The sequence below is a fragment of the Chrysochloris asiatica genome, unplaced genomic scaffold (genome assembly GCF_000296735.1).
Source record: "Chrysochloris asiatica unplaced genomic scaffold, ChrAsi1.0 scaffold00003, whole genome shotgun sequence".
NCBI classification, from domain to species: domain Eukaryota; kingdom Metazoa; phylum Chordata; class Mammalia; order Afrosoricida; family Chrysochloridae; genus Chrysochloris; species Chrysochloris asiatica.
In genome coordinates this window covers 51,325,034-51,348,367 of record NW_006408521.1, presented here as the reverse complement: position 1 = coordinate 51,348,367, position 23,334 = coordinate 51,325,034, and positions in this window count along the sequence as shown.

The window sequence follows — 23,334 nt, the reverse complement described above, 5'->3', positions numbered from 1 at the left end:
GGCACTTAACAACAACAACAACATATATATATTGGAGTCCTGGTGTGGCACTGTGGGCTAATGTGTCACACTGTGAAGTTGTTTGAACTGCAAGGTCTGTGGTTCAAGCTCACCAGCTTCTCCTTGGAAACCCTATACAGGGTAGCTATGGGTTAGAATCGATTCAATGGCACTTAACAACAACAACAATCTATATATTACAAAGACTGTTTATTAAGTTTTAACTAAGATTAAAGATGAGACAGTTCATCGGGATGAGGGACATCATCAGCATGAGTCCACCTCCCTGTGGTGACCGTTTATAGAGCCCAGAGAGCAAATGAATGTCTTTCCACCGTCACACTGATAGCACATTTGTGGGCTGGGCTATAGAAATGGGGGACTGGTGTAGATAGAATTGCAGGATTGCCTTTGAGACCCTCAGGGTATGACATCACAACCACAAGATTCACGGCAGCCTGATTTCTGTTAAGTCCCCCTAAGGAATTTCTGTTTTAACAGTGCTTCTGGGGGAAGTAGCCTGAAACCCTTTTCAAACACACTCTTCTGATTTTGGCAGTTCAGCCATTAGGGATGCATGAAGTAGTCAAGGAATTGGCATCTGAAGCTTGAAAAAGGCACAAAATGGAACTAAGTTTCTTACAGGCTGCAGTCCTCCACAGGCAAAGGGCCTTCACATTTCAAGCTCTAAAGCAAACCAGTCAGGTGGGTTTTGATAAAGAGGGAAGTAATAATCTTGTGCACTGGTCTGCAAATTACAGCTTGAAGGCCAAATCCAGTCCATTGTCTGCTTTTTTAAAATTAAAAATGTTATTGCCTTAAAAAATGCAGAACACATTAAGAATATCTCAAACCAAAAGAACCAAAGAAAAATTCAAAATTCAATTTTTAATATTGAAAGATTTTATGGGCAAAATATTGAAGGATGCTGAAATGGAAGGAATACAGAGAGTCGCTGTACCAAAAAGAAATAGGCGATGTTCAACCATCCAAGAGCCAATGGTATTGAAGGAAGAAGTTCAATTTGTAATGAAGGCATTGGTAAAGAACGTGGCTCTGGGAATTGATGGAATGCAAATCAAAATCTTTTGACAAACTGATGCAGCACTGGAGACATTCATTCATCTATACCGAGAAATTTGGAAGCTAGCTACCTGGCCACCTAATTGGAAGAGATCCATATTTGTGCCCATCCAAAGAGAGGTGACCCAATGGAATGCGGAAACCATCAGACAATATCATTATTAATATCACATGCAAGTAACATTTTGCTAAAAATAATTCAAAATTTGATGCAGTAGTACACTGACAGAAAATTACTGGAGTTTCAAACTAGATTCAGATGAAGATGAGGAACAAGGAATGTCATTGCTGACATCAGATGGATCTTGGCTGAAAGCAGAGAATACCAGAAAGATGTTTTCCTGTGCTTTATTGACTATGCAAAGGCTTTCAACTGTGTGGATCATGAAAGCTACAGACAACATTGCAGAGAATGAGTATTCCAGAACACTTAATTATGCTCATGAGGACCCTGTACATAGACCAAGGGGCAGTCGTTCAAACAGAGCGGGGGGACGTTGAATGGTCTAAAATCAAGAAATGTGTGCACCAGGTTGTATTCTTTCACCATACTTATTCGATCTGTATGGTGAAAAAATAATCTGAGAAGCTGGATTATATGAAGAAGAATGTGGCATCAGGATTGGAGGAAGATTCATGAGCAGCCTGCAGTATGCAGATGATACTTGCTGAAGTGAAGAGGACTTAAAATATTTACTGATGAAGATCAAAGAGCACAGCCTTCAGTATGAGTTCCATTCAACGACAAGAAAACAAATCCTCACCACTGGACCAATAAAAAACACCATCATAAATGGAGAAAAGATTGAAGTTGTCAAGGACTTCATTTATCTTGGATCCACTATTGACACCCTTGGAAGCAGCCGTCAAGAAATCAAACAATGTATTGCATTAGGCAAATCAAGTCCACAGTGAAGAATAAGGGCGCTTGACCTAAGCCATGGTTTGTGCATGTGAAATTTGTACAGTGAATAAAGAAGACTGTAGAAGAATTGATGCATTTGAGTTATGGTGCTGAAGAAGAATATTAAATATGGACCGCCAGAAGAACCAACAAATGTATGTTGGAAGAAGTACAGCCAGAATGTTCCATAGAAGCCAGGATGACAAGATTTCATCTCTCATAATTCAGACATATTGTCAGAAGGAACCAGACTCTGGAGTAGCACATCATGCTTGGTAAAGTGGAGTGTTAGCAAAAAAGAGGAAGACCCCAACGAGATGGATTGTCACAGTGGCAGCAGCAGCGGGCTCAGGTGTGGTAAGGATGGTGAGGTTGGCTCAGGATGGTGAGGTTGGCTCAGGACCAGGCAGTACTTCGTTCTGTTGTTAATAAATCACTGTGAGTCAGGACCGACTCAACGGCATCCAATAACAATATCAACACAAAGTAAATGTATATAAAATGTAAACATTTCCACTGTAACCATTTTTAAGTGTAAATTTTGGTGGCATTCATTACAATCACCATGTTATACAACCATCACCAGTATCTATTTCCAAATTTCTGTCTCACCTCAAATAGGAACATAGAGTTATCTATTAAACAGTAACTCTATGATCCCCCCCACTCTCCACCAGCCCCTGGTAACTACTAATCTACTCTCTGGATCTAGGCATCTGCCTATCATAGAGATATCGTGTAAGTAAGACCATAAAGTGTTCTTCTGTATCTTCTTCCTTTCATTCAATATAAGGGTTTCAAGGGTCATCCATGCTGCCACATATGTTAGAATTGTGATCTTTTTAACGACTGAATAATATTCCAATGTGTGTATATACATATATAGTTGTTGTTGTTATATGCTGTGGAGTCGATTCCTACTCATAGTGACCCTGTACAGGGTTTCCGAGGCTGTAAATCTTTACAGGAGCAGAAAGCCTCATTTTCCTCCCACAGAACAGCTGGTAGTTTTGAACTGCTGACCATGAAATTAGCAGCCCAATTCATAAGCACTACACTACCAGAGCTCCATGTATATATGTATACATATACACACACACCACATTTGGTTTATCTATTCATCGTTTGATGGACGTTTGCGTTATTTCTCTCTTTTGGCTATTGTGACCAGTGCTGTAATAGATATGAATGTACAAGTATCTGTTTCAGTTTTGGGGGTATATATATGCCTAGGAGTGGAATTACTGGGTCATAGGTCATTCTCACAATCTATTTGTGTAAATAAAGTTTTATTGGAACACAGCCTATTCATTTGCATATCATATATGTCTTCTTTTGCACAACAAAGGTAGAGTTGAGTAGTTAACAGAGCCAACTGGTTTCCACAGAGACTTGCAAAGCTGAAATCACCTTCTAGCTTTTGGTAGAAAAAGTCTGTCAACTCTGGCTCTAGTGGATGGGTCTTTGTCAGAGCCAGGTGTCCTTCCTGGGCTGTCCTTAGATGGAGAAGTCATGCATAGCCAGGGTGCGCATGAACGCATGGTACCCAGGGGAAGGTGGCCCAAAGTGAGAAGGGACAGACAAGTGAGTTGTCGTCCTTTGATTTGAGAGTCTCCTGCTGTAGTTTGCTGGGATGGCTAAGTGTTCAGGAAGGCTGACAGTATGACCTCGTCTATTTCCAGCTACCCACATATCGTTGATCAGTGAAACTGAAATATGTCTAAAATGACTGTGGTGATTCATGTGCTGAGGCCATTGTTCTATCTGAAAGCAAACAGAATGGGAGGGACACCTGCACACACCTGCGCATGTCCCAGTCATGAGCCACCCATGTGCTCTTACCTTCTCTACCTTTGTGAAAAACATCTATGAGGGACAGTAGGGGTGTGGAAAATGGGCTGCTTATCAGCTCTGATCATTGTCTTTCAGAGGTGTGGGCTCACAAAGGAGCCCTTGGTTTCAGGAGGATAATCCTGTGCCTGTTCGTGAGCTGAATAGAATGTGTCAATGAATGTTCCTGAATCACATGGGTAGGACACGTACAGTGTGGAGAATCCCCACACTTATCCCCAGTGATGCCACCAGCACCATCAGCTTCCATGATGCTCCCTCCTGGGGTGGTCAGGTGAGGTGTGATTAAACGATCATCACACCCAGTAGGTGCCATTGAGTTGGTTCTGACTCATGGTGACCCTGTAGACCACTGAATGAAACCCTTAGGGTTTCATCCTCATTTTTGTTACATTTCAGCCCATTGCTGCAGTCACTGTGCCAATTCACATCTTTGGGGGTCTTCGTCTTCTTCTTCGGAGACCCTACCAAGCATAATGTCCTCCTCTAGGCGCTGGTCCCTCCAGATAGCATGTCCTAAGTAACTAAGATGCAGTTTTGCCATGTTACCTATTAAGGAGCATTCTGACTGTACTTCTTCAAAGACAGATTTGTTCATTTTCTACAAGTCCATGGTGTAATCAGTATTCTTTGCCAACTTCGTAATTCAAAGCCATCAGTTCTTCTTCAGTCTTCCTTATTCAGTGTTTTGCTTTCGCATGCATATGAGGTAACTGAAAATACCTTGGCTTGGTTCAGACACATCTTTGTTCTCAAAGTGACTTCTTTTTAACATTTCACAGAAGTCTTTTGTAGCAGGTTTGATTTCTTGACTGCTGTTTTCATGGGCGTCTGTCAGTTTGTCCTACTGTGACGGCATGTGCATTGCTCTGATGCTAGAAGCTATGCTACCAGAATTCCAAATATCAGCTGGGTCACCCATGGTGGACAGGTTTCAGTGGAGCATCCAAATTTAGACAGACTAGGGGAGGGAGCTAGCTGGTGATTGACGTCTGAAAAACTAGCCAGTGGAAGTCTTATGGGGGGCAGTGGGACATTTCCACTTACATGCCCTGAAACTCCGTGAAGTGTCAACAGAATGAAGTGGTCTTAGTAGCTGAAGGGACCACTTTGTGCTTGTGTAATAACTGGAATGAGATGGAGAGGGCTTTGAGTGAGTTCTTCCTTCCAGACTCGAAGGCTTCGTTACCTACCGAATAGGATGGGGATGGGATCATGGTGTGATTTTCCTGATTCCTTATTTGGGGGTTTTCTAGCTAGAATGCTCATTAGAAGCCAGGATGGTAAGGCTTTATCTCTTCTATTTCACACATGTTGTTAGGGGGACCAGTTCTTGAAGAAGGACATCATGCTTGGTAAAGTGGAGGGTCAGCAAAAAGAGGGAGACCCCTCAAAAGATGGATTGGCACAGTGGCAGCATTAATGGGCTCAAGCATAGCAGCCATTGTGAGGCTGGCGCAGGACTGGGCAGTTTCATTCTCTTGTGCAGAAGGTTGATATGAGTTAGAACCAACTCGATGGCACTTCCCAACAAGTTACATGTTTGAGAACTTCAGAGTCGAGTTAGCCAAAGGTTATTTTGGGCCCAGTAAAAGACCCAAAATAACCGTTGATCTCATGTTTGGTAAAGTGGAGGGTCAGAGAAAAAGAGGAAGACCCCCAATGAGATGGATTGGACAAATGGCAGCATCAATGGGCTCAAGTGTGGCAGCGATAGTGAGGTTGGCCCAGGATCGGGCAGTGTTTCGTTCTGCTGAGCATAAGGTCGCTATGTGTTGGCACTGACTCGATGGCACTTAACAACAACAATAACAAAAGGACTGTGGTATGAGATTGTGGACCCCAATCTGTTAGTTACTACTATCCACCTACCCAGGGAAAAGTGATGAGAGGCGGGGCTTGTTTAAAACTCAACAGTCAGCTCTCAAATTCCCCCATATTTATGTTAGCTCTTTAGAACAGCAGCTGTGTGTCCGTCGTAACAGTCACTGTGCTAATTCATGTCTTTGTGTGTCTTCGTTTTCTTCTTCTTCAGTGACCATGCAATTCATTGCGGTCACTTTGTGAAGCTTTAGGGATCAGATCAGACGTTACAACGTTGTCTTACCATTCTCCTTACTGACCAGTCATCTTCTGGAGGGCAGCTGCCAAGGTCCAGAGCCATCTTTACCTGTAGGAGTTGGAGCTCTGGTCTTGTGTTCTATGTCCCCTACCTCCATTTCAAAGGCAGGCTTTTGTAGGGGAGTCATTGTTTAGGGAGCATTAGGTTTCTGGTGATGGTGATGGGAAATTGGCAAAGGAAATAGGTGATGATTATAGAACATGATGAATGTAATTGATGTCATGGAACTATACAGGTGAAAAAGATGAAATTAGCCAATGTGTTCTAAAGATTTTTACAACAATTAAAAAATATTTCTAAGGAGACCCAGGATAAGCAAAGCACTGCTCAAGAAGAAGAATAAGGTTGGAAACCTCTCACTCCCCGATTTCAAAATCTGCTACATGGCTACAGTGGTCAAAACAGCCTGGTACAATGAAAGATACATTGATCAATGGAACAGAACCGAGAATCCAGAAATTAACCCATCCACATACAGCCAACTGCTTTTCGGCAAAATTCCTAGGTATGTCACATGGGGAGAAGACAGTCTCTTTAACAGATGGTGCTGGCAGAATTGGAAAACAATATACAAAAGATTGAAACAAGACCTTTACCTCACGCCCTATACTAAAACCAAGACCTAAATGTGAATCCCCAAATTATGAAAGCCATCAATGAAAAAATAGGGACAAATGTGAGGGCTTGAATACACAGACTACCAAACATTTTGAAAGCTACACAAACAAAAGTAGACAAAATAGATGAGTGGGACATACTAAAAATTAAAAACTTATGTGCATCAGAAGACTTTACCAAAAGAGTAAACATGGAACCCACAGAATGGGAAAAAATCTTGTGCAACAACACATCAGACAAGGGACTCATTTCTAAAATATATAGGAAACTACAACACCTCTACAAGAAAAAGACAAATAACCCAATTTAAAACTGGGCACAGGACATGAACAGATACTTCACCAAGAAAGAGATCCGGGCAGCCAACAAACATATGAAGAAATGTTCAGGATCACTAGCCATTAGAGAGATGCAAATCAAAACAACAATGAGATATTATCTCACACCAGCAATAACAGCAAATATCAAAAAAGTAGAGGACAATAAGTGCTGGCGAGGATGTGGAGAGACCGGGATGTTCCTGCATTGCTGGTGGGATTGCAAAGTGGTCCAGCCTCTCTGGAAAGCAATATGGTGCTTCCTCAGAAAGTTGAAAATAGAAATACCTTATGATCCAGCAATTCTTCTACTTGGTCTTTACCCACAAGAAAGACGAGCCATAACATGGGTAAATATATCCACACCAATGTTCATAGCAGCACTATTTACAATAGCAACAAGATAGAGATAGCCTAAGTGCCCATCAATTGAAAAATGGATAAACAAACTATGGTACATACACACAATGGAATACTATGCTACCTTGAAGAACAACAAGGAAGCTGCAAGCCACTGCATAACATGGATGAACCTTGAGGACATTATGCTGAGTGAAATTAGTCAGTCTCAAAAAGAGAAATACTGCATAGAACCATTATTGTAAAAGAGTAAGAAAAAGAACCCACACTAAAAGGGGAAAAAATTATATATATATATATTTGCAGATAACCAGGATGTATGGGATGAGAGGAGGGGAGGGAGGGAGGGGAAGACAGAGCACAGAATTAGGAATAGACACAGGATAGCTTAGGTGTGTGTGGGGGCGGGGGACAATACACAAGAAGGAGGAGGGAAATGGAAGAACAAGGCTGATGGGAGAACAGTTAGGCAGGTTCATATGGGCTAAGTGGGATAGAGGTAAAAGATGATGTATGCACAACCTTGGAACAACAGGACTCCAGGATACAGGGATTGAGGCACGGTTTGAAGGGGCAAAAGAGGGGAATAGTGTTAAGATGCTTGGCTGTCTTTTGAATCTTGGTTTCCCTTGCGTACTATTGTAAAATAGACACTTGAAGGGGGGGAGAAAGGAATAGCCAGAATCATCACTACAGAAAGCTTTAAGTCCATCTTCAGCCTATAACTGATTAGAATACCTTAATTGGGCTAGAAGTCTCCCAGTAAAAGAGGCTTCCTGTGGAGCCTTTACATTGCACAAGATCGTGGGTGGAAACCAGAACCCCATCCAGAACCGACTGAGGTAGGAAATTTCCACTGGAAAGGATGAGTCGACCAGCCTGGAGCGGCTAGAAGAACAGAAGATACTTTGTGAGAGAAAGACCAACAGGAAAAATCTGAAACAATAACAGTAGTCTGATTGATTACTACAAGAACAAGTAAGGTGTTCACCTGGGAGCCATCAAGGCAAGTGGTCGGGACCCCTCAGAGCAAACCTCTTTCCAAGACTGAGACTCAAGGGGATGTGGTCTGGCTGGTGACCACGCTGGTCACCGATAAGGGGAAGAGGGGGAAAAACAGCAATGAAGTTGCGAGCTAAGCCCGACCACATTCAATAGACCCCGGTGAACCCCAGGTGGAGACTTGGATGGCCAGCAGTATGGCAAGATCCGGGGACTCCTGGGCCCAGAGGCAGTGACATGGTCACAGAGGACTAGAGTGGAGAGTGAAGCATCCAGCTGGTATGAAGTGAGGGGAGATGCACAAGAACACCCATACTTGCAGATAGTACCCACTTGACCTGGCTTTGATGGCTGGATGATCAGAACTCGACTAGAAGAAGAAAGAAGGTGGGGGAGAGTGAACTACTACTTTTGATGAACTTTACTTATGGATGTAGTAGCTCAAAAAAGGATACACAGCTTTACAGCAAGGATCACTCCTACCCCTCAGTACGCAGGGTTGACAGGGATGGGCAACTTAGGCATTGGCTACCCAAAATGGGGAAGCCTATAAAGGCAAGAAGTGACTGGCTTACAAGCTTTCAAGAGGGAGCCTAGTTCCAGATGGGGTGGGGGAAGGTAGAATCAACACTGAATGATTTCCAATCTGTTGGGACCAGGCTGGCGAAAGGAAATGGGGATAAGACTCTTGTGGTACAATAGTGAATAATTGCCATCAAGACTGACTGTGAGGGTTGGAAATGTAGAGATAGATGTTTTTTGACAAAAGGAAGAGAGTGATTGATTTTGTAGCCCAGGAGCAGAGGTCCCTGGGACTATCAAGTGAAAAGAACAGAGAGTGGGACCCTACCCAGAGAGGCAGTGACACCAGGGATGGAGACAGAGACGATGACATGGACAGATGGAGCGGCTGGGGACACTGGACTCAGGGAGGGAGAGGGGCTGTGTGCTGGCAGCCGGGGAGGGGGCGCAGACCTGTGGGGGTATACCCTTTGGGGTTATTTGATGATGCATGGAGGGGATTGTAATCATTGCAATGAAATGAAATATGATAGGATAAATGTAAAACTGATGTTCTCCCTGTAAACCTCACAATAAAACTTTAAAAAGAAAAAATTTCTAAAAAAACTATCCTACACTGCTGGTGGTACTGTCAAATGGCACTGTATACTATGGAAAGGACTCCTGGTGTGGTGCTGTAGCATCAGCACTGGACTGCGAACCACAAGGTCAGCAGTTCAAACCCACCAGATGCTCCTTGGGAACCCTATACAGGGCCGCTATGAGTTCAAATAGACTCTGCAACATTTAAAAATGACTTAACAACATACTGTGGAAAACAGTATGATGCTTCCTTAAAAAGTTGCAAATAGAAATACCATATGACCCAGCAATCCCTCTGCTTGATACATATCTTCTCAAGAAACATGACCCATTTACACCCATGTTCATCAAGCATTATTCATCATCAAAAAAAAAAAAAAAGATGGCCACAGCCTAAATACCCATCAATGGAAGAATGGATGAAACTTCAGCACATACACACAATGGAATACTATGCAATACTGAAGAGTAATGAAGAATCTGCAAAACAGCTTATAATGTGGATGAATCTGGAGGACATTATGCTGAAATTAGTCAATCACAAGAGGATAAATATTGTATGAAACCACTATTGTAAAAACTCAAGGAAAGGTTTTTATGCTAATAGGACCATTATTTGATGATTACCTTGGGGTGGGAGAGAAGAGAGAATTATTCATTGGCTGGACGGTAGATGTGTGTTAACTTGGGTGATGGGGAAGGCAATTAAAATGAAAACATGCATTTTCAGTTGCCTCATATGCATGTGAAAGTAGGACAATGAATAAAAAAGATCGTGGAAGAATCAAAGCATTTGAGTTACGGTGTTGGAGAAGAATATTAGAAGTACCATGGACTGCTAGAAGAATGAACAAATCTGTGTTGGAAGACGTACAGCCAGAATGACTGACCCTTAGAAGCCAGGATGGTGAGACTTCGTCTCTCATACCTTGGACATATCATCAGGAGGGACAAGTCCCTGGAGAAGGACAGCATGTTTGGTAAAGGGGAAGGTCAGTGAGAAAGAGGAAGACCCTCAATGAGATGGACTGATACAGGGGCAGCAACAGTGGACTCAAATGTATAATTGTGAGGATGGTGGAGTACCGGTCAGTGTCTAGTTCTGTTGTGCATAGGGTCACTGTCCGTTGGAATTGATTCAATGGCACCTAACAACAACAACAGCATTTAACTCGTTTACCTAGGACTAATCCCGACACTGGATCTGGGCCATCTTGGGGACATACCACCTATAAATCAACTCCGGCTTAGTCCTAGTACATTCAACTCATTGCAGATTCTGGAGGGCCTTCCAGCCTGTTTTCAGTGTTAGTGATGTGCCTGTTCTCTTGGAGTGACCAGGCAGGTCCTCTGTGCCCATAAATAGCTTAAAAAGCAAGGTGGGATCTGGAATGGTCCCACCATGGTCTCCATGGTCTCACCACCAGGGCACTGATGGTCTAAAGAGGAGCAAGTAATGAGACGTTCCTTGGCCTACTGTTGACGTCGCTACTCACCCTGAGATCCATTTTATGACCTTCAGACATTAGAATGCATTTGTTTTCTTCTCAGCCCATTGTGCAAAACGGGCATTTGGGCCCCTCCCTGACACGTTTCACAAGACGTTGAGGTTTGAACCTTCCTGATGAAATACACTGGTGAAGCAGCGCACAGAAGGGACCTAGAGGAAGATGCCCAGAGAACACAATGGCAGTGAAGAGGGTGGGTAGCACCATGCCTGTCCCCAAACAGAACCCACAAAGGGAGTACATGTCAGAGAGCCAGATGCTGCCCTATCGGAGCGTGGCTATCATTTCTTGAACTACATGGCAATAGAGTTAAGCACAGTTGGGCAGAACAGGTAACAGGTGCTCGTTGGCGCTTTATTGTTTTGTTATGTGTGTAATGCTCTCCAGCCAGAGCAAAATAAACACATATCCTGGTTATTTAATAACAAGGATAAGGCCCCGCACCAAATCAGGGTGAAAGACAAATAGAAGGAAGGGAATTTTCTCCTCTGACAGACGGCAGATACTGAGAGGGGCAGGACCCAGAAGGCATTAAGGTAAGGAGTTTGGGGGCAATAAGGAACTTTGAAAAAAGGAAGTCTGATGTCAAGAGTGTTCCTGGGTTGTGGGACCTTCCCCCTACCATCTTGTGTGTGTGTGTGTGGCGGTGGGGGGACCAGGCTGAGCTAGAGCATCTACAGGGAGGGGTTCCAAAGGAATGGTATTACCAGTCATCTTGTGGGAAGGTAAAGTCCTGTCTGTCATATGGGGGCTTCAAATAAGTTGCTGAATATGAGAGGCCAGAGAGGTGCCTCCATGTTGAGGGGTGAAGCAGAGTTGTTAGTTACAGGGGACTTGGGTGAGTCAGAAGAAAGTAGGGTGGGTCCAGGAGAGAAGGCAACCACCACAAGGAAGCCTTGAACATCTGCCAAACGTGTGACTCTTATGGGCCAGCTGGGCATGGAGCAAGGGTCACTAGGTGAGCATCAGGGACAGATTTGAAGGCTCTGTCCTCAGAGCCCCCAAGTGTCAGTCATGGTGGGTCTGATAAACAGCTGTGTACTCGGTGGAACTTTTTGGTTATTTTTCTCTTGTTCTGTGATTTAGATACATTTGAAAATAGAGACCCAGCTCACTTTTCAGAAAGCCCAAATTCACATAAGTAGAGGATGGACAGTGTTCTTTCTTTATTTGGTTCTTAGTTAAGGACCTGGCTTTACCTTCATGCCTCATTTTGTTTGACCTTTATACTCAAACCTTCTTCGGGCCACTTACAATTCACTGTTTGAGGTGCGGTTTTAAAATTGTCCTGGTAGGTACACAAGCTCCTCTTGAAATTTGCTCTCATTGTTGATCTTCCTAACATTCACACTGAAGGAACCAGACACAACTGCTGATTTTGATGATGGTTCTAGGGAGAGGAAACTCAGTTGCGAGGATGGTGAAGTGAACAAGGAGATGTACCTATCCCATTTCACAGATGTAAAGTTCAGGCTCAAGGAAGGCACATGTCTTGTCTGCACACACAGTGGAATGTGTCTGAAGCCATTCTGATTGATGCCAAGGCGGGTTTTGCCCACTCCATGTGATGGATGGTAGAGTGAACTGTGGACTCCCACAAGCGAGACACTCTCCCCTCAATAAAAGCCAACAGACCAAGAATGGGAGAGAGTCCAGTGGGGCTGTAGGAACACAAATATTTATTGACTGGTGCAGGATGAGGTCAGGAACGTAGGCAGGCATAGGTTAGATTGTGCAAAAATTGTGTGGCAATTTAAAATTGCGTCCACAAATTCTTTGGAAAAGGTGGATTCTAATATCCGTCCCCTTAAAAGCAGTGTGTATGAGGTAACTAGCTTCCTCTGAATAGAATGTGGTAGAAGTGGTAATATGTATTGTGGGTTCCTTTTCATTCTCTTTTGCTCTGGGGGGATGCCAGCGGCCATGCTGTGAGGACACTCAAGCCAACCTACGAGGAGTGCCAGATGACCAGGAACTAACTTACTCCTCCTGCCAACAGCCATGGGAATGAGTCATTTTTACAAGTTGGACCCTTCAGCCCCAGTCAAGTCCTAGCCAGCCTCTTGACTGCAACCTCATGAGAGACACTAAACCACCATCACTCAACTAAAGCTATTACCGAATTCTTAACGCACAAAACTGAGACTAATGAATGCTTGCTACTTTAAGCTGCTTAGGTTTTGAAGCAATTTGTTACACAGCACGAGAAACTGGTTAGAGAGCGTATCAAGGAACATCAGTTTTTATAAGTGTAGTGAGAAGTCATTGATGAGTTTTCAGCAGAGGAATTGCATTTCTTCAGATTTCTTACTTGAAGGTCCACTCTAGTTGTGTGTGAAGAATGGTCTGGAGATGCACAAAAGTCAAAGTGATGAGCTTTCTGGAGCTGAATCTGTCAGAATGCATTTGTCTGCAAGTGTGTGAAGTTCCCAATGGAAATAGACTTAGATAGTAAGGACATTTGTTATCTCTAGCTTGAAGAAGCCCAGGTGTAGGGTGGCTTGAAGGGTAGTTAATCCCTAAAAGATCATCAATGTCATCAGGTTCCAGCTCTTTCTATCCATCTTTTCTGCCTACCTTCAAGTGCTGGCTTTGTCCCAGGCTAACTTCTCTCGTGGGGACAGAATGGCTGTCATTCTGTGTCAGAAATGACAAAGTCCAACTGAAGCAAAGTGTCTCTTCTTAGGAGTGTGGGAAGCTTTGCCAGCTCTCGATATGTTTCCTCTTATGCATCATTGGTCTGCATTGCATCACATACTTGCAGCGAGCTCATCTTTGGCAAAGGGAGTGGACCACCAGGGGAAGGCCTAGACTGGAAAGGATAGTAGCCTGGACTAGATTCGTGGAGGTAAGGTGGAAAGAAGTGGGTGGACCTGAGATGTGTTTTGTAGGAATCAGGAGAGAAAAGAAATCATGCTTGGCTCTTAGGATTTTTGTCTTGAGCAACTGGGGTATATTATTGTTGTTGGTAAGTGCTGTCGAGTCAGTTCTGACTCATAGTAACCCTATATAGGGTCTCTGAGGAGCGGCTGGTGAGTTTGAACCTATGAACTTACAGTTCAAACTCACCACGTGGTCCAGTGCTTATCTTACAGTGCCACACCAACTGGGTTACAAAGGCAGCTTTGTGCACTGGGGCAAAGTAAAGCGTTTGCTATTTCAGTGGGCTTATCAGACACAATTTACTAACCACCATCATAGCAATGAAGGATACAATACCTTTGCTTTAAAGATGGGTGCACCAGTGACAAATGTCTATAGTGTAAGAGGCTAGCTGTTGTTTTTAGGTGCCATCAAGTCGGTTCTGACTCACCGCGACTCCATGAACAGCAGAAGGAAACACTGCCCAGTCCTGCCACTGTGTCAGTGTGTCTCATTGAGGGTCTTACTCTTTTTCACTGACCCTCCACTTTACCAAGTCTAGGAGAGTGAATTTAGTGTGGAAGTCCTTTCTAACCAAGCTACATACACCTCAGCTCTTTCTTTCTATGAGAAAGGCGTGTTGAATGATGACCGTTATAGACAAGGACACTGAATCGCAGCGTAGATTTCACTGGGTGCCCGCCGATCATTTTGTCTATGGTGGACATTTTCATTAACTCTCTTGGCAGTGAGATGCATTGTCCTACAACTTTCATGAATAATAATGATATGAGCATTTGCCTTTAGGTTATACTTTCTATTTTTAAAGCTCTTTGACACATGAACAGACTTATCTATAAATGTATAAAAGCTAGGTAAAAGAAACAGCCTTATCACATTGCATGCCTTAACTGATTTTAACTGGAGTTAAGACCAAAGCCCCATGTAGCATCTTAGTTTGTGAGACATGCATTGAAAAGCTACTGTGTATCAGGTACTGAACTCGGCACGATAGTGGCTGTGCAGTACTGTTGTTGATTATTGAATGAATAGGGAGTGACCAAGCTGAGAAACTGATAACGAAGTCCCTGTTGTTCCTAAGTGCCACCTAGTCCACTGGTGAGTTGGAACCGCCAGCCTTGTGATTCAAACCCACTTTGTGATCCAGTACTTATCCCACAGTGCCACATGAGAATTCCAAGAAAAATCCTTGTGGTGGTGGTGGTGGTGGTGGTGGGCCATGGAGTTGGTTCCAACTCACAGCGTCCCCGTATAGGGTTTCTCAGGCTGTAAATCTTTATGGGAGCAGAAAGCCTTATCTTTCTCCTGTGGAATGGCTGCTAGTTTTGAACTGCTAACTTTGAGGTTAGCAGCCTGACTCGTAACTACTACACTAAGAAAATCCCAAAGAGGGCACAAATATTTAAGAGTCTCCTTAGGAATAAGGCCTGGTGATTTGCCACTGAAAGTTACATCTTGAAACCCTTTTGAGTGCAGTTCTACTTTGTATACATGGGGCCGCCATGAGTTGGAACCAACTTAACCACAGCTAACAGGAAAGCATGCTTTTATATCTTTGGCATAGTTTCTGTTTTGCCTAGTTTTGAGAGAAATGGTGGGAAGAAAAAGCTTGGGTCTGAGTCCTGAGATTTTAAAACAGAAATCTACCAACGTTGAGATCTTATTGGATCCCTTCAGGTACAAGCCTTGTGTCTCTGGACCTGCAGGGCCTTTAAATCTATTTGCATTCTGAGGTCCTAAGAAGGCGTTCCCAAACCTTGAATATCATAAATGGTAGTGACATTGGGTTTGCTTGACTCGCAATTTCATGCTTAAGTCATAAGCCTGCAAATCAACTGATCACTCTTCCACCAGTTTAAAGCCATTTCAAACTCCACCAGCTTCTTTTGTTTTCATTCCGTCTGAAAATAAGCTTGTTGGTTTATTTGTTTTGTTGTTCTGATCTGTTTCTCACAGAAACGCCAACAATAAGAGAACGAACTGACACAGAGAATGGACTGCACTCACTGTTTGCATAAATGGATGAAATCCCCTTTTTTTGTCTTTTGTCACCGTTTAGCCTTCCTCTTCTGGAGTCCAGTTGCCCTAAATGTCATGTAGGAAATTCTGCTTGTATAGGACTGCTTAGCTTTTGAAAAATTGTTTGTTTAAATCCATCCCAGCCTTTTAGATCTTTGAGGCCAGGGATCAGATTTTCTACTTGTCTTAAAGCCAATTTCCCAAACTCTGATAAAAGGAGTCCAGCACATACAGACTGGAAACTGATCAAGGTGTAAGGCAGGTCAGAATTCAGAGTGTCCTTTGCCTCCTGGTTAAATGTTACTCTCATGAGGAGAAATATACGTCTAGTTTCCAAAATAAAGCTCAACCAGCTGCTGAAGCAAGTAGCTTCAGTGTTAGAGACAATGGTGCTCAGTTCTGTGACTCTGTGGTTTTCTGTGCGTTTGAGTACTGTCGTAAAATTGTCAGTTGTGTATGTGGCCTGGAGCTGAAGTCGGCTGCCAGTTTAAACCCTTAGGGAACACATAATGGATTCAATTTGTATATATATATATTAAAAACCGACAACCAAGAAGGATTCAGAGAATGTTAAGTTATAACACGTGCTTCCCACCATGAATGATGAGAACAGACATGGTAGTAAAGAAATTGCTGAAGTGGACAGAGTTGGACTCAGGAGGTAAAGACAGAGCGTGTGGTCACCAACTCTTGGTTGCTTTGCTCTTGAAGTTGTGTGAAAAGAACCAGGGGAAATGTGATCAAAATGAAGAAGATGCTTTTGTTATTAAATATCGCTCGGGCTATTTGGCTCACCCTTTCTGCATTCAACAAAGACAATACTTGCATTGTCTCTACGGAGGCATTAAGTTCGTACATTATTTGCAATTGACCGGTTTCCAATAGCTGGATTGTCAGAGAGCTGGCAAGGTCACAATGTGGTTTTGGGGTCCCATGGATCTCACCCTCTAGAGAGATGCTCTTTGGAGCAAGAGCAGAATTGCAGAATTACTCTGGCTATCTTGGGCAAGTTCACTCATAATTTAAGGCACTCAGAATTGTGTCAGAAGTACTTCGGAGAGGTCTTCACGTATTTTTGAATTCATTTTAGACCGTCAGAAAAGTTGTAAAAATAGAACAGAGACTTTCAATATATCTCTCACCTAGCTTCTCCTCATATTACATAAGTCTAGGATTAGAATTCCTGAGTGTGCCAACTGTTCATCAACTCTACTTCTAACTGAAAGGTTGGCGGTTCAAGTCCACTCAAAGGCACCTTGGAAGAAAGATATGCTAATCTACTTCAGAACGATGAACCACTGAAAACCTTATGATGCCCAATTCTACTCTGACACACAGGGGCTTACCATGACTTGGAGTTGACTCGATAGAAAATAGGTTTTTATGATTATCATCAGAACCAGGAAATTAACATTAATACAATGCTATTAGTGCCGGAAAATGAGCCCCTCAGGTTGGAAGGCACTCAAAATGTGACTGGGGAAGAGCTGCCTCCTCAAAGTAACGTTGACTGTGATGACTCGAATGGAGTAAAGCCCATGGTAGAAAAGCCCATGGGACCTTCATTTGCTGATGGCGCATAACTCAAAATGAAGAGAAACAGTTGTAAACATCCACTGAAAATCGGGACATGGAATGTACGAAGTATGAATCTAGGAAAATCAGAAATTGTCAAAAATGAAATGAAATGCATAAACATCGATATCTTAGGCATTAGTGAGCTAAAATGGACTGGTATTGGCCATATTGTCAGGGGGGACCAGTCACTGGAGAAGGCTATCATGTTTGGTAAGGTGGAGGGTCAGAGAAAAAGAGGAAGACCCCCCAGTGAGATGGGGTTAGAAAAGTGGCAGCATCAATGGGCTCAAGTGTGGCAACAGTAGTGAGGTTGGCCCAGGATCAGGCAGTGTTTCATTCTGCTGTGCGTAAGGTCGCTATGAGTCGGTACCGACTCGATGGCACCTAACAACAACAACAACAACACAATACTATTAAAGGCTTTATATATACATCATCAGTTTCTCTACAATGTCCAGGACCCCGAGTGGTGTAAACAGTTTGCATTAGACTACTCACTGAGAGGTTAGAGGTATAAAACCACCCAGTGGTGTCACGAAAGAAATGCCTGGCAGTGTACTTCCATAAAGTTACATCCATTGAAAACCCTATAGAATGGAATGTCATTTTACCCTAAAGTATGTAGGGCAATGAGAGTCAGAGTAGAACCAATGGCAATGGGTTTGCCTATTATTATTATTATAGAGTTTTGTAATTTTCCTTTTACATGGATTCATTGGTATTAGACTGTAAGGAAGAACTGTCTCTTCTCCCCCATTAATTAATATATGTAAGGATTTATTTATGTCAGTATGGTAAAGAGCCCTGGTAGCACAGTGGGTTAAGCACTGCGTGGCGAATCTGAAGGTTGGTGATTTTAACCCACCAACTGCTAAGTGGGAGAAATATGTGACAATTTGCTTCCGAAAAGATTCACGTCAAGTTTCAGAAACCCCATGGGGTGGTTCCACTCCATTCTATAGAATTGCTATGAGTTTTCCAACTCAATGGCAGTGGATTTCTTTGGTTTGGACTAATGGATATTCATTTAATTCTATGGATGTATATAATTTTTCTTTTTGTTCCAACTTTGGCTCTCAGGGACTCCCTTAGCTGGGCTCTTGTGTTCCTTCAATGAATTCTCGTTGGCTTTCTGAGCATGCCCATGTCTTCTGGCATCACAAGATGTCCTAGGCTCATCTTGTACTTCCCCTGCTCCGGTCCTGGAAACATTGGGTGACTTTTAAATGGGAGTAACTATACAGCATCAAGTCAACATTTTAACCATGAATTTTGGATTTAATTTATTTAGAACTCAATTAACTATCAGAAGAAGTTTGGTTGTTGAGTGCCGTTGACTCACTTCCAACTCATAGCCACCCTGTATAGAGTTTCTGAGGAGCAGTTGGTGAGCTTGAATTGCCAACCTTGCAGTTCAAACCAACCTTTTAGTTCAGTGCCTTAACCCGCAGCACCACAGAAGACTGTTGTTGTTGTTGTTGTTGTTATTGTTAAGTGCTGTTGAGTCGGTTCCCTTTTATATGGTGCCCAGGCAGCAAATGCAGAGAATAAAGCCTTTGCCCCTACCCAAACTGAACAACCAATCATACGCAGTCAAAGAGCAGCATTAGCCCAAAGGTAAGGCTCACTCAGAAGGCAGAAGGGGAAGGAAAGAAGGAAGAATGGAAACGGGAAGAACAGGAAGGCAATGAGAAGAGTGCTGTTACATTGTGGAGATGACAATCAATGTCTCCAATCAAAATATTCATGAAATGTTGAAAGGAAAGTCAATTTCCTCTGTAAACTTCCACCAAACAACGATAAAAAGTTAACAAAATAAAACAAAACAAAATCTCCCCCCAAACAGAAGCCAAAGCTAAGGCACCGAAGGCCAAGAAGGCAGAACTAGAAGGCATCCACAGCCACACACACACACACACACACACAAAGATGATCTGCACGTCACTCATCCTTCCAACAGCCCAAGACATTGCAGTTCCAAAGGCAGCCCAAACATCCTTGGAAGGAAGTCTCCAGCAGAGACCAGCTTGACCACTGGGCTATCACGGTGTCTCCTCAACCACTAAATTACCCATGAAGAAGATCGAAGATAGCAACACACTTGTGTCCATTGTGGATTTCAGGCTCCCACAGCACCAGATCCACTAGGCTGTGAAGAAGTTCTATGATATTGGTATGGCCAAGGTCAACCTTCTGATCAGGCCTGATGGAGAGAAGAAGGCATATGTTATGTTTGACCATCTCCAGCTAATGATGCTCTAAGTATTGTCAACACGTTGGGAACTTCTAAATGGAGGCCAGCAGACTTAATTCTCAATCTCGTTTTATTTTTTTCTCACCACTTCCTGGTGTGGTGCTGTGGGTTAATGCGCTGGACTGCATGGTCAGTTTAAACTGCAAGGTTGATAGTTCAAGCTCACCAGCCTTTCTTTGGAAACCCTATACAGGGTCGCTATGAGTCAGAATTAACTTGAAGGCACTTAACAACAACTACAAAGATTTATCAGTCATGTATGCTAAATTCCAAACCCATTGATGTAGAATGAAGCTGGATTGCACGAAACAACTGGAGAAGAAAGCTTGGCAACATGGGAGATAGGGGCTGAACATCTGAGGAGCTGGTTCTAGGCATCTCTACCCTAAGCTGTGTCCTCACACAATTCACATTACCTTTCCCCCATCTGAATACACTTCTCCCAGACTCACTGTGAACATCCAATGAATTGCGTATGAAAATGCTTTATAACTGTAAACTATTATATGAAATGGGAGGTATGAGTGTTACTGCTCCTACGAACACTTTTTCTTCACAATCATGATAGAGCTAGGTTGAACTTGAAAGGGCATTTTGTTCAACACCTGCACTTTACAGGAAAGGAAGCTGAGCCTCAGACAGCTTAAGTCATTTGCCTAGGGCTCCCTGGTGGTAGAACTGAGACAGTAACCAAAGTTCTTCTCACAATGAGTCCTGTGTCCTCTCCATTACATTACAACATCTGAAACCCATTTTTCCTTACTAAACCTGGGAGAATCTGGCATCATACTGAAAAATTTCTACCTGTGTGATAGAATTCAGGTTGTTGTTGTTGTTGTCAGGTAGGTGAAGAAAAAGGCTGTGTTATACTTTCTGAAATCATCTTACGTCAACATGTTCCTGCATCCACTTCCACTCATTACACGGGGCTCTCTAATGAGGTAGGCCTAATTCTTTTCTACAAGAACCAGCAAAAGATAGGATCACTGTTCTCAGAAACAGGCTATCTCAGCCTGGTTCTGGGAAGGGATTCTTACTCTGCTGCTGATGAGGACTCCTCCACACTGTGGCTAACTGATTAGTAAGTGATGCCAGACATCTGGATATTTGGAAACATCTAGATGATTGCCTACTTATTGTCTCTGGTTTTATTCCAGATGTTTGGGATCATAGAGAGAAAGTCTCTATGTCCTGAGTATTGGGGAAGAAAGGTTTTATTTTATATATATTCTCAGAGGGGATTCCAGTGATGCAATAGTTAATTGCTTGGCTGCTAACTGAAAGATTGGTGGTTCGAGCCCACCCAATGGGTCCTTGGGAAAAAGACCTGGAGATATGCCCCAGTAATGATTACAGCCAAGAAAACATGACTCTGACATACGGGATTGTTGTGAGTTAAACGTTGACTCAAAACAACACCATCTTCACATAATATCATATTAGCTCAGTTTTCCTCCCACCCCACGACACTGGAATAGTTGTTGAAAAGGAACTGTGTGTTTAGAATGTATATTTCATGGGTCCCAGATTCTCAAAAAATTCATGTTAAACTCAAGAGAGGACACTTGCTAAAATTTGGTGTTCTGTTTCACACCCCTCTTACCTCTGGGCAGTAACTTTCCTATATCATGTAGATCTGGGACAATTGTCACTTGTATTGTTTTTCCAACCCTCTGGATATATGGATATATGACCAGAATTTACTAATCTTGGTGACCCTTCTCTGTCTGGAGTAGTTTGGCAGGACTGGTTGTAACATTTGGATTTCTGGATCCCACTCTACTGGAGTAGAACTTGATAGTCAAGTGAACAACAAATCTCTCCTTTTCACACAAGCATTCTCACTAGTACCAGCTCCCTGTCTCCTGAATTGTCCATCTTCTTGCCAAAAATTCAATACTGCACCTGGCCCATTATAGGCAATCAATACATGGACATTGACTGAGTGAGGACATTGGGGATAAATGTAACTTGGATTTTTTTTTTGTTGCAATCCAAGTATGTGAGCCTGTGGTTTCAACTGCTTCTTTCATTGGTCATTTATCAGGGTACAAGCGACAGATGGAGAATGTAACGGTTTATTTTTTAATTACCAGTGATCAACAACATAAATCAAAGGACAAGAAGAAAGACAAGCGAAGTATCTGAATAATTCACAAACTGGATAATTAGCCTGAATAGTTAGCATTACCACACATTCCACCGCTCAAGATCCTTTGTTCAGCCAATAGCTACAATCTGTCTCGTTTTATTACATCAGATTTTTAATGACTAGGGAGGGAGAAAAAAGCTCTCTGTTGTTAGAGCACTACTTCACACCAGACGTGAGGCTGGCCAGCAGGGCCATTTGCATGTGTGTGTGCAACCTAAACAGCACACAGGACCTATGTTTCCAAGAGCCCCATGCTTGGATTGATGCTTTACTGTCGCCATCTTGAAATTCATAATTTTTTAACAATGAGCCCTACGTTTTCATTTGTCTCTGGACCCTGTAAATTAAGTAGCCAGTTCTGCTGGGATGTTCGGATGTCTTCTATTATTCTTCACGTCAGTTCAAGGAGATTGTGTCATCCTATTTTTCCAGGAGGAAGACCAGAATAAGTTAGTCACCCAAGGTTACACTGAAGAGGCAGGCGTTTGGTCTCATACCCATCTGTCAATCCAAAGGAAGTCCTGCTTTCAAGGGGCCTACAATCATCTTCTAGAACAACCAATCTCTAGAAAAGGACTTCATGTTTGTTAGAGAGTCAGGAAAAACCAGTAAATGAGGTAGATTGCCACAGTAACCATAGCAACACACTGAAACATACCAAGGAGCACAAAGAGAACTCAGTATGGAACAGTGTTCCATCTGTTACACACAGCTGGCCATAAGTCAGAGGTGACTTGAAGATAACTAACCACATTTGATGCTAGGTAGGACAACATGAGTCTGAGTGAATATGTGGATTCTACAAACACCAAGTGGGCAATCGGGCTAGGCATGTCTCAAGTTCTTTCTCTTCATTCTTTAGGTCAATGTCTTTTGACAACAATGAAAGGGAAATGAAGGCTATTTGATTGAAATGGAGTCATCAGGGAATCTCTCTCCAAAGAGAGGCTATCTGTACTTTCAGGAATAACAGTGGAAAGTGCAAAAGTCTTTGGGGACACGTATCGCTTAGTGTGTTGGTATGACTCTTTGTCGCAGTTCTCCAAGGCAGGTAGGTTCTGTGGGGAGGTAAGAAACTTGCTCAACATTACAGTCATGGGAATCTAAGAAGGAAATTCTGTTGCAGAGCTAGAGTAATGAAGCACTTCATTCTGGTCTCCCCAGAGCACAAAGCTGATGAAGAAATTGGTTTTAAGATTGACAGCCTCAGAAGGAATCTGAATGGACACCTCTTTGACTACATAAATATTTATTGAAAATTTGCATCAAATTTCCTAGTCTTCTTTAAAAAAAAAAAATTGTACCATATATTGTTGTTGCTGTTAAGTGCCCTCGAGTCAATTCTGATCCATAGCGACCTTGTATAGGGTTTCCATGGAGCAGCTAGTGAGCTTGAACCACCGGCCTTGCAGTTCAAATGACTTTGCATTCTGACTGATTAGCCCACAGAGCCGCACCAAGACTCCTTGTATATATATATATGGAACTTCGGTAGCATAGTGGTTATGAATTGGGCTGCTAACCTCAAGGTCGGCAGTTTGAAACTACCAGCTATTCTGCGGGAGAAAGATGAGGCTTT